Genomic DNA, 12007 nt, shown 5'->3' with positions numbered 1-12007 from the left:
CACCTTGTATGCATAGGCTCATTCTTCACTGGACTCGTATCCACCTGGTATGCATAGGTCCATGCTTCAATGGACTCGTATCCACCTGGTATGCATAGGCTCATTCTTCACTGGACTCGTATCCACCTGGTATGCATAGGTCCATGCTTAAATACTCGTATCCACCTGGTATGCATAGGCTCATGCTTCACTGGACTAGTATCCACCGGGTATGCATAGTCTCTGCTTCACTGGACTGGTATCCGCCGGGTATGCATAGTCCCATGCTTTAAAGGACATGTATCCACCTGGTAAACATAGTCTCATGTTTCACTGGACTGGTATCCGCCTGGTAAGCATAGTCTCATGTTTCACTCGAGTGGTATTCACTGGGTATGCATAGGCCCATGCTTCACTGGACATGTATCCACCTGGTAAGCATAGTTTCATGCTTCACTGGACTGGTATCCACCTGGTATGCATAGTCTTATGCTTCACTGGACTGGTATCCACCGGGTATGCATGTGCTCCTGCTTAACTGGACTGTTATCCACCTGGTATGCATAGTCTAATGATTCACTGGATTGGTATCCGCCTGGTATGCATAGTCTCATGCTTCACTGGACTGGTATCCGCCTGGTATGCATAGTCTCATGCTTCACTGGACTGGTATCCACCGGGTATGCATAGTCTCATGCTTCACTGGACTGGTATCCACCTGGTATGCATAGGCCCATGCTTCACTGGACTGGTATCCACCGGGTATGCATAGTCTCATGCTTCACTGGACTGGTATCCACCGGGTATGCATAGTCTCATGCTTCACTGGACTGGTATCCACCTGGTATGCATAGGTTCATGCTTCACTGGACTGGTATCCACCTGGTATGCATAGTCTCGTGCTTCACTGGACTGGTATCCACCGGGTATGCATAGGCCCATGCTTAACTGGACTGGTATCCACATGGTATGCAAAGTCTCATGCTTCACTGGACTGGTATCCACCTGGTATGCATGTGCTCCTGCTTAACTGGACTGTTATCCACCTGGTATGCATAGTCTAATGCTTCACTTAAATGGTATCCACCGGGTATGCATAGGCTCATGCTTCACTGGACTGGTATCCACCGGGTATGCATAGTCTCATGCTTCGCTGGACTGGTATCCACCTGGTATGCATAGTCTCATGCTTCACTAGACTGGTATCCACCGGGTATGCATAGGCCCATGCTTCACTGGACTGGTATCCACCTGGTATGCATAGTCTCATGCTTCACTGGACTGGTATCCACCTGGTATGCAAAGGCCCATGCTTCACTGGACTGGTATCCACCTGGTATGCATAGTCTCATGCTTCACTGGACTGGTATCCACCTGATATGCATAGGCCCATGCTTCACTAGACTGGTATCCACCTGGTATGCATAGTCTCATGCTTCACTGGACTGGTATCCACCTGGTATGCATAGGCCCATGCTTCACTAGACTGGTATCCACCTGGTAAGCATAGTCTGATGCTTTTCTGGACTGGTATCAACCTGGTATGCATAGTCTCATGCTTCACTGGACTGGTATCCGCCGGGTATGCATAGGCCCATGCTTCACTGGACTGGTATCCACCTGGTATGCATAGGTTCATGCTTCATTGGACTGGTATACACCTGGTAAGCAAAGTCACATGCTTCACCGGAACGGTATCCACCTCGTAAGCATAGTCAATTGCTTTACCGGAATGGTATCCACCTCGTAAGCATAGTCACATGCTTCACTGGACTGGTATCCACCGGGTAGGCATATGCTCATGCTGCTCATGACTGCAATCCACCTTGTAAGCTTATGGCTCATGCTCTGGTATCCACCTGGTAAACATAGGCTCATGCTTCACTGGACTGGTTTCCACCTGGTAAACATAGGCTCGATCTTCACTGAACTGGTTTCTACCTGATAAACATAGGCTCATGCTACACTAGACTTGTAACCACCTGGTAAGCAAAGTCCCATGCTTCACTGGAGTTGTATCCACCTGGTAAGCATAGGTCCATGCTTCACATGACTGGTGTCCAACTGGTAAGTATAGGCAAGCATCTTGTTAGCTAATGACTCATGCTCAGATATTCATCTGGTAAGCACTGACTTATGCTTCACTGGACTGCTTTCCACTTGGTGAGCATAAGCTAAAGCTCTGGTATCCACCCGGTAATTACAAACTCATGCTTTCAATGTGCTGGTATGCTTTCACTTCTCACTATCCAAGTCTGGGCTTTTCTTATTATTATTCGATCATATTTCCATAGGCCCAAAGTTGTTTTTTTCCAAATCCAGTCTCTAAATGTTAAATTGAAGGTTTGAATGTTAGATGCTTACAGATAAAGCTGCTAAGATTTCCAAGGTTTAATATCCCTTTATTTGATTGCTTTGTGTTTAGCTTCTGTTCTTTTTATGTACGTTTTATTATAAGAATTATTCTAAAGTTATGATTCAAGCAATCCCTGTCGACTCTCGCGTTTTCAAAAAATCAGGGGAGACAAAAGGGGGATATTTTTACTTCATCAAGCATGTACATCAAGCATGGACGCAGCCATATTGATAATAAATGGTTTAAAAATTACTGTAACACCGTTTAAAAAACGCGAGAGTCGACAGGCGATATTATTACAGCGATATTTGAACAGTACAAATATCGCGAGTCGCTTCGGGTATCGCGTAAAATATCGAGTAACGCTTCGTGTGTCGTGAGTTGCGCTCTGAAATTAATTAGATCACGACACACAAGATTCGGATAATATGGACGATATTTGAAAAAATAAAATATCGTGTATCGCTTCGTGTTTCACAATATATCGTGTGTCGCCCTTTGAACGCGGGACACGATATTTTGCGCAATACACGAAGCGACACACGCTATTTTGCGCGATACACGAAGCGAAACGCGATATTTATCACGATATATCGCCTTTTGGGCTACCTACACAAGGGCGATATTTCGTGGTACATTCTCGCGCGTCGCTTTGTGCATCGCGCAAAATATCGTGTGTCGCTCAAAATATCGTGCATCGCTTCAAGTGTCGTGTGTCGCTCTTGATAAAAGAAGGGCGAGATTATAGGTGGCACTATCCGGATTCCGTATGATCGTAATAACGTTATTCGTTACGATTAATTGACTTAGTTTAAACCTTTTTATTTCAGCTCGATTGCATCGAAAGCCTAAGGCTTATTTGAAACACTCTCGAGTCCATTTCAGGGACTATAACCAGTACTTGGTGTCTACGCTCCCACAATGGGGATCAAACCCATGACATCCGCAGGGCGGACACCATATCCACTTCGCCACAGCGACCTGTAAAACATATGGATTTACTCGTTCGATTAACTAAAGAAAATTTAGAAAATATGCGCAAACATTAACTCTTATAAAGGTGTACACTTTGTATTACGTCATATTACATTTTTGCATATTTAACAAAATATCAATTGGACGTTAAGACCGCTGGTTCGGTATATACGCTATGAATATTCAACAATCGTCTGGTTCACACCTTTCATGGGACTACCGTCCAGCTATTGTTACATGCGTAAGTGAACAATATAGATTGTAACGTGTTATTTATAGTTAAGGAAGCGCGGATGTGGCGTACGCCCCCCCCCCCCCCCTCCCCCCTAAAATCTCCAAAGTAAAGTAAATTCATTTGATGTTTTACACTTAACTAGATCTAAATTACCTATTTAAACTTGTCAAAGCCTTCAAAATCACTAAAATCGTGGAGCTTCCGGGGGGCTTCGCCCCCCCTGGACCACCAAAACTATAAACTATGCACTTTTTGGGCATTATAAGAAGGTACGTTGATGAAAATATATAAGGCGTGACATGCTCGAGAAGTGGTTGTCAAAGCCTTCAAAATCACTAAAATCGTGAAGCTTACGGTGGGCATCGCCCCCTGGAGCCCCTAGCAGAGCTTTGCCCTGCACCTTACAAATGGCGCACCCATTTCCTCTCCCCCTCTTACTCTCTCTTTTCTATCAACTCGCACGTGTTTCTTCTTATGTCAATCCCTCCTTGCCCATATCTTTCTCCATCTTTCACTGACTCTCAATCCTTCCAACTCTTATCATTGTTTCTCCGCTTTCCCTCTCTTAAATCTCTTTCTGTTATAACATGTGTGTGCACATTTTCTGCACGTGACGCACACGAAATTAAGACAGCAGTACGCTGGGCGTGATTATTGATTCATTTGAACTTCAATACGAGGTTTATGCTTATGTATGGTTTTAAAATAAATTAAGTGTACATTTTGGTTAGTTTACTCAATACGTTGTTGTAATGGTGTTGACTTGGTCTATGCTTGATTTGATGACTGAACCGCACATTGGGGAAACTGGGCTTTATGCATGTGCGTTAAGCCCGGGGGGGGGGGGGGGGGTAACTTCTCAAATTTTAGGGTAGGGTTTACCCGCTGAGACTTCCGAAATATGACCCATTTTTATACCGGAACTCTGATAAAGTAGACCCATTTTGATACAAGATTTTTTTTAAAGCATACCCATTTGTATACGATAGGCCTACCATTGAGAAAGTGGACCCATTTCAATACAAAAAGTTTGATAAACTGAACCCATTTAAATACTAGAATTTGATAAAGTGGACACATTTCATACTAGAATTTTAATCTATTTCATATCAATACAGTATACTTATTGAATTTGCTAGTATATCTTTCCCGCTACTGAAATTTACTCTTTGATACCCATTTATATACAAGAATAAAGTTTATCATACACATTTTGATACTGATACTTTCAAATCTATATGCATTTATATACAAGCAAATTTCTGATTTCAATACCCATATCTATCCTTAGATGCTCAAAACCATACCCATATCTATGATTTTAGTCGAAAAACACACCCCATAAAATCGGCACACGCCTATATACCTGTATATAGGAAGTTACCACCCCGGGGCGTCGACGTGTGCATTGCACACACATTTACGGGGTTTTCGCCGAGAAGAGACTTCCTTAAAATGAGACTTACTATAAAAGCGAAAAGCGTCGTTCGAGATTAGCCTGCTTGCACTGCAAAGGCAAATCAGGAACGACACTTTACACACATGCATTATTCCATAGAGCGAGGTACACTCAGGAACGACACTTTACACACATGCATTATTCCATAGAGCGAGGTACACTCAGGAACGACACTTTACACACATGCATTATTCCATAGAGCGAGGTACACTCAGGAACGACACTTTACACACATGCATTATTCCATAGAGCGAGGTACACTCAGGAACGACACTTTACACATATGCATTATTCCATAGAGCGAGGTACACAAATCAGGAACGACACTTTACACACATGCATTATTCCATAGAGCGAGGTACGCCAAAGGCAAATCAGGAACGACACTTTACACACATGCATTATTCCATAGAGCGAGGTACGCCAAAGGCAAATCAGGAACGACACTTTACACGCATGCATTATTCCATAGAGCGAGGTACGATCAGGAACGACACTTTACACACATGCATTATTCCATAGAGCGAGGTACACTCAGGAACGACACTTTACACACATGCATTATTCCATAGAGCGAGGTACACTCAGGAACGACACTTTACACACATGCATTATTCCACAGAGCGAGGTACACTCAGGAACGACACTTTACACACATGCATTATTCCATAGAGCGAGGTACGCTTATAAAACCTCAAAACAAAAATTATTATGCTGTTTAGTAGAATCCAAATGTGAGAAGGAGGAGTTATAGTCAGTACATACAAATTTATCAAATAAATGTATTGCATTGTAGAACAGTCACAAATTATAAACAAAAAATTCTGATTCATGATAATGCCATATTAACAAAAAGATATTAAAAATGGAATTACACGCATAACAGGTGTCTTACAATAAGTTGTCGAAGGAGCACATCAGTGGAAAATATAGGTAGGTATACAAGATAACTATTAATGCAAAGCATCAAAGGGCGTCGGGAATTTCAGTGTTAAAGGCACTCAATGAAATTACATGGAACCATTTTTTTCTACTGTAAATATTATTATATTTGCCGATTAATTTAAACGAAATAGAAAAAGATACTGGTATAACCATTATCTATGATTTTGTGATATAACCCCCCCCCCCCCCAAATAACCATTATCTATGATGTTGTGTTATAACCCCCAAATAACCATTATCTATGATTTTGTGTTGTAACCCCCAAATATTTCATTGTTCATTTTATTTACATTGGTTTCCTTTTTTACTGGCATCCGTGTGCAGTTTTCATTAATGGAACAGAACTGTGTAGGTTTTAAAAAATCTGCTTCATCTTGTAAGCGTAATTTCATATTTTCTCAACTTCAAGGGGAGATGATTCTGAACTTATTCTTACGTTGCTCATTTACGATAGGGGTTGAGTGCTCATTGATATGAAAACACTGTAAAAGTTTTAATGTGTTTACGAACCCCCCACCCTTTCACACATATATTTCATAGGCATAATAAAAACAAAAAATGGTGACAAAAAAGCAGCAGATTTATTTAAACTAAAATGTCTACATCAAAACAAAAGGTTAACATAGAACACAAATAAAATAATTTGATTATACTTTAAATGTTGTAGTTAATGTAATAGGCACAAATGCAGAACTTATTTACACTAATTTATACAAAAAAATCACCACTATGCAAGATATTCTTAAAACAAAAATATATACATTTATCCGTAAAATAACTTCTCCTCCCATAAGCGAAAAAAAAACGTATTACATACAAGTCGCCGCACTTCAGTGCGACGCCAATGAAATCGACGCAAATGCAGCCTTTGTGAGTAGCGGTGCCCTATATCTCTGCAGTTATTCTACACTGTAGTATATTTACGAGTATTAGCACTCGTGATTGTTTATATCATGATATTTATTTCTTAAAAATACATTTTCTGGTGGTTAAACATTGAGTAACATTTTACGCGTTCGTTTGTGAATATTCTTAAGGTATTAAAGGGACCTTTTCACAGATTTTGGCATGTTTTGAAGTCTGTCATTAAATGCTTTATATTGATAAATGTAAATATTGGATCTTAAAAGCTCCAGTCAAAAATCAAGAATAAAATTTAAAAAAAGGAAAAAAAGTAGCCGGTACCACCAGGGCTCGAACCAGTGACCCCCGGAGTAATACATTATATAAGCAATCTTTGTAGTTTCGTAAATTTAAACGACAACAACAGAGCTCTCCAAATTATTCAATCGTTTCGCGTTGTAACGCTTTATAATTTTTAGGTTTTCAAATCGTCAAAAGATACATATAATGGCTATATTGGACTATGGTAAATCTTCAGTAATACTGTTTCCTCACAAATATCATAACTAAAACGAAAATTTGCGAATCTGAAGCAACTTTTTTCAGTTTTGTCAATTTACCAAACCGTGAAAAGATCCCTTTAAGAACGTAGGTAAAGAAACTATCGAGAAAGTTTATAGTACTTACTTGTTTGGCTTAAGGACGAAAAAAACGAGAATTAAAGTTATTGAAGTCAGTACTTACACGAACGATAGTACGTTTACAACACATTGAATTCTGGTCAATGGCTGCGTCGTAATCTCGATGAGGCACGACGAGGCAGCTGTCTCGCCTTAAATTCGCAGACCAAAAATATGAATGTAAACATTGGATCTAAAAAGCTCAAGTAAGAAAACAAGAATAAAATTTAAAAAAAAATTAAGTCATCCTCAACTGTACTCGAATCACTGACCCCTTAAATTTTAAATATAGTGTTAATACGCCGTTTGGAAAGAGTCATAGGGTATCGTATTTTTATATATTCATGTGCGCATGCGTAGCGGAAACAATAACAATATATACTTTTAGCAAAAGTCGGTCAATCGAAAAAAGTTGTGTGATACATGTTTTTTTTTATATGAATAGTTAAACTTTCGATAGTTGAATGATAAATATCACATGAAATAAATGAGGAAAACATTAATTCAACAACAGGTAGTTATACGGCCGACTGAAGATTTATTGAGTGCGTTGATATGACCCACATCTGGACTTCTGGGTCGCTTTAGTGCAAGTATTTTCATGATACTCTAACTATTATTAAATATATTTCAGGGTTGTCATTATGATTGTAAACAAAGGATTATTTTGGAGTAGTAACCGATTCGGCCGGGGGACAAGGGGCCTAGGCGGCTCCCTTGTAGGTCCAGGGCAAGACCCTGGTAGGGGGGCCAGGGGGCGAAGCCCCCCGACCGAAATTCAAAACGAATTCTAGACATTTTAGGGACAAAATACTGCCATTCTCAGAGCATAAAAAGTTAAAATGAGGTTTAAAAAGAATACAAAATTTTCAGATTTTCACATATTTAGTATACTGTACTAAGTAAAAACATATTATATTGATAGATCTTTGCAGTGTTTTTTTTCACTTATAGGGGAATGGCCGCGGGCCTGTCCAAAGTGGAAAAAATGCGTTGTTTTTTAGGAAAAGGGGAAAATTAAAAATTCACTCTTTTATATGTAATGATATTAATTATATGAATACACATGTTTGTATGAATATAATATTCACAGCAGAATGTCTCTGTCCTTTTTCTGAAATATATATCAATGATTTTTTCAACGTTAGTTTCAGACAGTTCAGCCTTCATGCACAGTCTTAGTTTTCTTAGCCTTTTTGAGTCGAATTGAGTTTTTTTAAATCGATAAAATGGCGAATTTGAGCATTTTTTATCAATAAAATGGACCAAATTGGAATGTTTTTATCAACAAATATTGACACAAAATAGATACATCAGGCCTTTTCCTGGCCATTTTTGGAGAAAAATGCAATGCATGTGAAAAGTCCACTGATTTGGAAAAAACTAATCTAATTTAATATAACACTTTATAATAATTAAAAATCATATAAATTATAGTTAAATACATTGTTAGTTATTTATGAAATAAATTTGAGATATATTTGTCATGATTATGAAACAGTTCTTTCACAAAAAAAAACAAAAAAAACTTTTTTTTTACTTCTGGAGGGGATTTTTTTTACAAAATGGGAAAAAATATATACTCTTTTTTGAGGGGTATGGGGCCGAATATCGGCCCCGAAATTGCCATAAAAAAACACTGCTTTGCATGTTCCAATTCTATCCATTACCCGATAATCCAGTATTATTACGATTTCTTTTTTCAAAACCAAATTACCGCCAATATTGACGATGAATGTCGTCCGCCATTTAACGCAAGTGCATATACAAATTGAATTGTGGGATTGGGGAATTCCCATTGAACATGCATAAATCACACGACTCAATTTGACTTTGAGAGCATTGAGAACCGTTTATATTTAGTAATTACGACAAATCAACGACTCAATCTAAACTGTTACATGTACCTCCTTTCTGAAAAGTTTGCGAAAGTGAAAGTCAATTTCTGAGAATAAAAATGCGTCTTTCTTTAAATTTTATGGGGAACTTTTCATTCCGGATCGTGAAATAACTTGTCAGGTCATTCATGGAATCATGCATGTACCGGTAGACCTATATGTATGCATAGTTTGGCAATCTCAAAGCACGCTATTTACCTACTTATTACATTATGTTTTATGACCATTTGTATTACAAAATGCATTATTCAATTGAAGTATTTTCAAATGCGTATAATTAAATGTGTTATCCGAAATCATTTTCAGATTTCATTATTCACGGAAAATTAAGAAAATTCTAGCAACAGAGACACATTTATCGTGTTTTTCATGTACAGATGAAAATCATGCCAAAATTAGACTTCATGTATAACATCACGTCATTCTTCCTCGGGGAAAGCGTGAACTTTAATATTTAGATGCTGAATAACAACTTCGTAGCGCAGAGGCCGCTATTATCTTTTATTTTGGTAGAAAATCGAAGAGCATTTTTTAATATGTGGAAACCTTTTCTCTAACTAAAAAAACTAGTTAATTACGCTCTACAGTGCTTCATTCGTTGAGATACGGTCAGTAATAATCTGTGAGATGTACAGCTTTTTGATACAGTTTTACGTGGGGTGGGTGTGTATTCGGCTGCCTGAGTGCTGATTGGTTGACATGCTTACCAAGAAGAATTTGATTGACAGCTGGAAAAATCAATATTGGCCACTCGCTGAGAAATTCATTGAAAACAGTAGCTCTTAGGCGGAGTTAAAGGACTGACTGAATGACCAGGTGTTGCTCTACTATACTACGGTTAATTCTCGTCAATTATTGTCGGTTTGCGTGATCAAAACTTCCGATCTCAATGTTAAAGATTCGGGAAAAACAACCGATTTTCTGGCGATTTTAACCGATGAATTAGATCGGCAATCAGTTAATAATGACAACCCTGATATTTGCTTCTTAAATATTAATTCATTTGCATTATAAATGACTTGTTATGCTCTTTGTTCTGTTTGCATATTAGACAATAAATATTTTTTTAAAGTTAAGTCTTCTGGGCAAGATTGGTTTGAGTTTCACTCCTTTAACTTTTAACTTTCATGTAGTTGCAATAATCCAACTCCCAGCTATTGAGTTGCAGTTGGTTACGTCATATTCCATGTCAAGTCTCCCGCCTGAAATCTGGGCGGTACTTAAATTGGTAATACATGTACACCGACTTTCTACGGAACCTCCGTCAGATAGATCGAATCATCAATTTAAAACTTCGACTTTTGGCTTGATAATGTTTTTTTATTAACTTTTTGTTTTGAGCATTTTTCCACAAACAACACGCACATATCAATGGTAACTGGTATTGTGTTTGTTACGCTGTTTTAGGTTGATTGAATTCGAACTTATAGACAAGCTTGAGACATTTTATTTTGACATCCAGACTTCCCGAAACTCTGTCGGACCTACGAACATGTCGACTTGAACAGTCAAGGGCCATTCGAAATTCTTTACTCGTTGGCCCAAAATGTCCGACATAAATATGTTCGGGTTTTCCCAAGAAATTAAATGTTTTTATAGAACGACTGCGAAATACGGTGGAATACGCACTTTGCTGATTTTGTGAAATACCAGTGTATTCGCCGGTCAGTTAACCTGCTTGTGATTGGTCCAAAGTCTTCTTGTAAAAAATAGGAAATAATCTGTTCGTGTTTGGTGAAAAATGTTCTAGAAATACATGATTTGGTTCCCTGCATATTGTCGACGAGTAAATAAGTGCATGCTTCAAGCCGGGATTGGTACATTTGACCTTCATTAGATCGACTTTTAGTTTAAACAAAAGTGAAAGTTAAACAAAAACAACAGTTTGAAGTTTATATTCGGCAAACATCTTGCAGAACATTTACATGTAAGTAATGGTTTTCCGGATGATAACTCAAGAACGCTTATGCCTATGTTTCTTTGTTTCTATGTGTATTAATGGCTACGATCATGAAACTTCATAGGTACATTGATCATGACTCGCAGATGACCCCTATTGATTTTCAGGTCACTAGGTCAAAGGTCAAGGTCATGGTGACCCGAAATAGTAAAATGGTTTCCGGATGATAACTCAAGAACGATTATGCCTAAGATCATGAAACTTCATAGGTACATTGATCATGACTCGCAGATGACCCCTATTGATTTTCAGGTCACTAGGTCAAAGGTCAAGTTCACAGTGACCCGAAATAGTAAAATGGTTTCCAGATGATAACTGAAGAACGCTTATTCCTAGGATCATGAAACTTAATAGGTAGATTGATCATGACTTGCAGATGACTTATTGATTTTCAGGTCACAAGGTCAAAGGTCAAGGTCACGGTGACCCGAAATAGTAAAATGGTTTCCAGATGATAACTCAAGAACGCTTATGGCTAGGATCATGAAACTTCATAGGTACATTGATCATGACTGGCAGATGACCTCTATTGATTTTCAGGTCACTAGGTCAAAGGTCAAGGTCACGGTGACCCGAAATAGTAAAATGGTTTCTGGATGATAACTCAAGAACGCTTATTGCTAGGATCATGAAACTTCATAGGTACATTGATCATGACTGGCAGATGACCCCTATTG

At 38.6% G+C, this 12007-nt stretch overlaps 1 protein-coding gene across 1 annotated transcript in view; it reads left to right on the top strand.

The window, feature by feature from the left end:
- The first annotated feature begins 7822 nt into the window (after nucleotides 1-7822).
- Nucleotides 7823-12007, top strand: part of LOC127860195 (speckle-type POZ protein-like) — a 31273-nt gene continuing 27088 nt past the window's right edge. The window contains exon 1 of the mRNA XM_052398116.1: nucleotides 7823-8065. The gene's annotated coding sequence lies outside the window, so the exon portion shown is untranslated. The remainder of the gene's footprint in view (nucleotides 8066-12007) is intronic.

The sequence above is a fragment of the Dreissena polymorpha genome, chromosome 15, assembly GCF_020536995.1.
Source record: "Dreissena polymorpha isolate Duluth1 chromosome 15, UMN_Dpol_1.0, whole genome shotgun sequence".
Lineage (NCBI taxonomy): Eukaryota > Metazoa > Mollusca > Bivalvia > Myida > Dreissenidae > Dreissena > Dreissena polymorpha.
The sequence above is the reverse complement of the archived record's forward strand: the minus strand, read 5'-3'. Positions and strand labels throughout refer to the sequence as shown.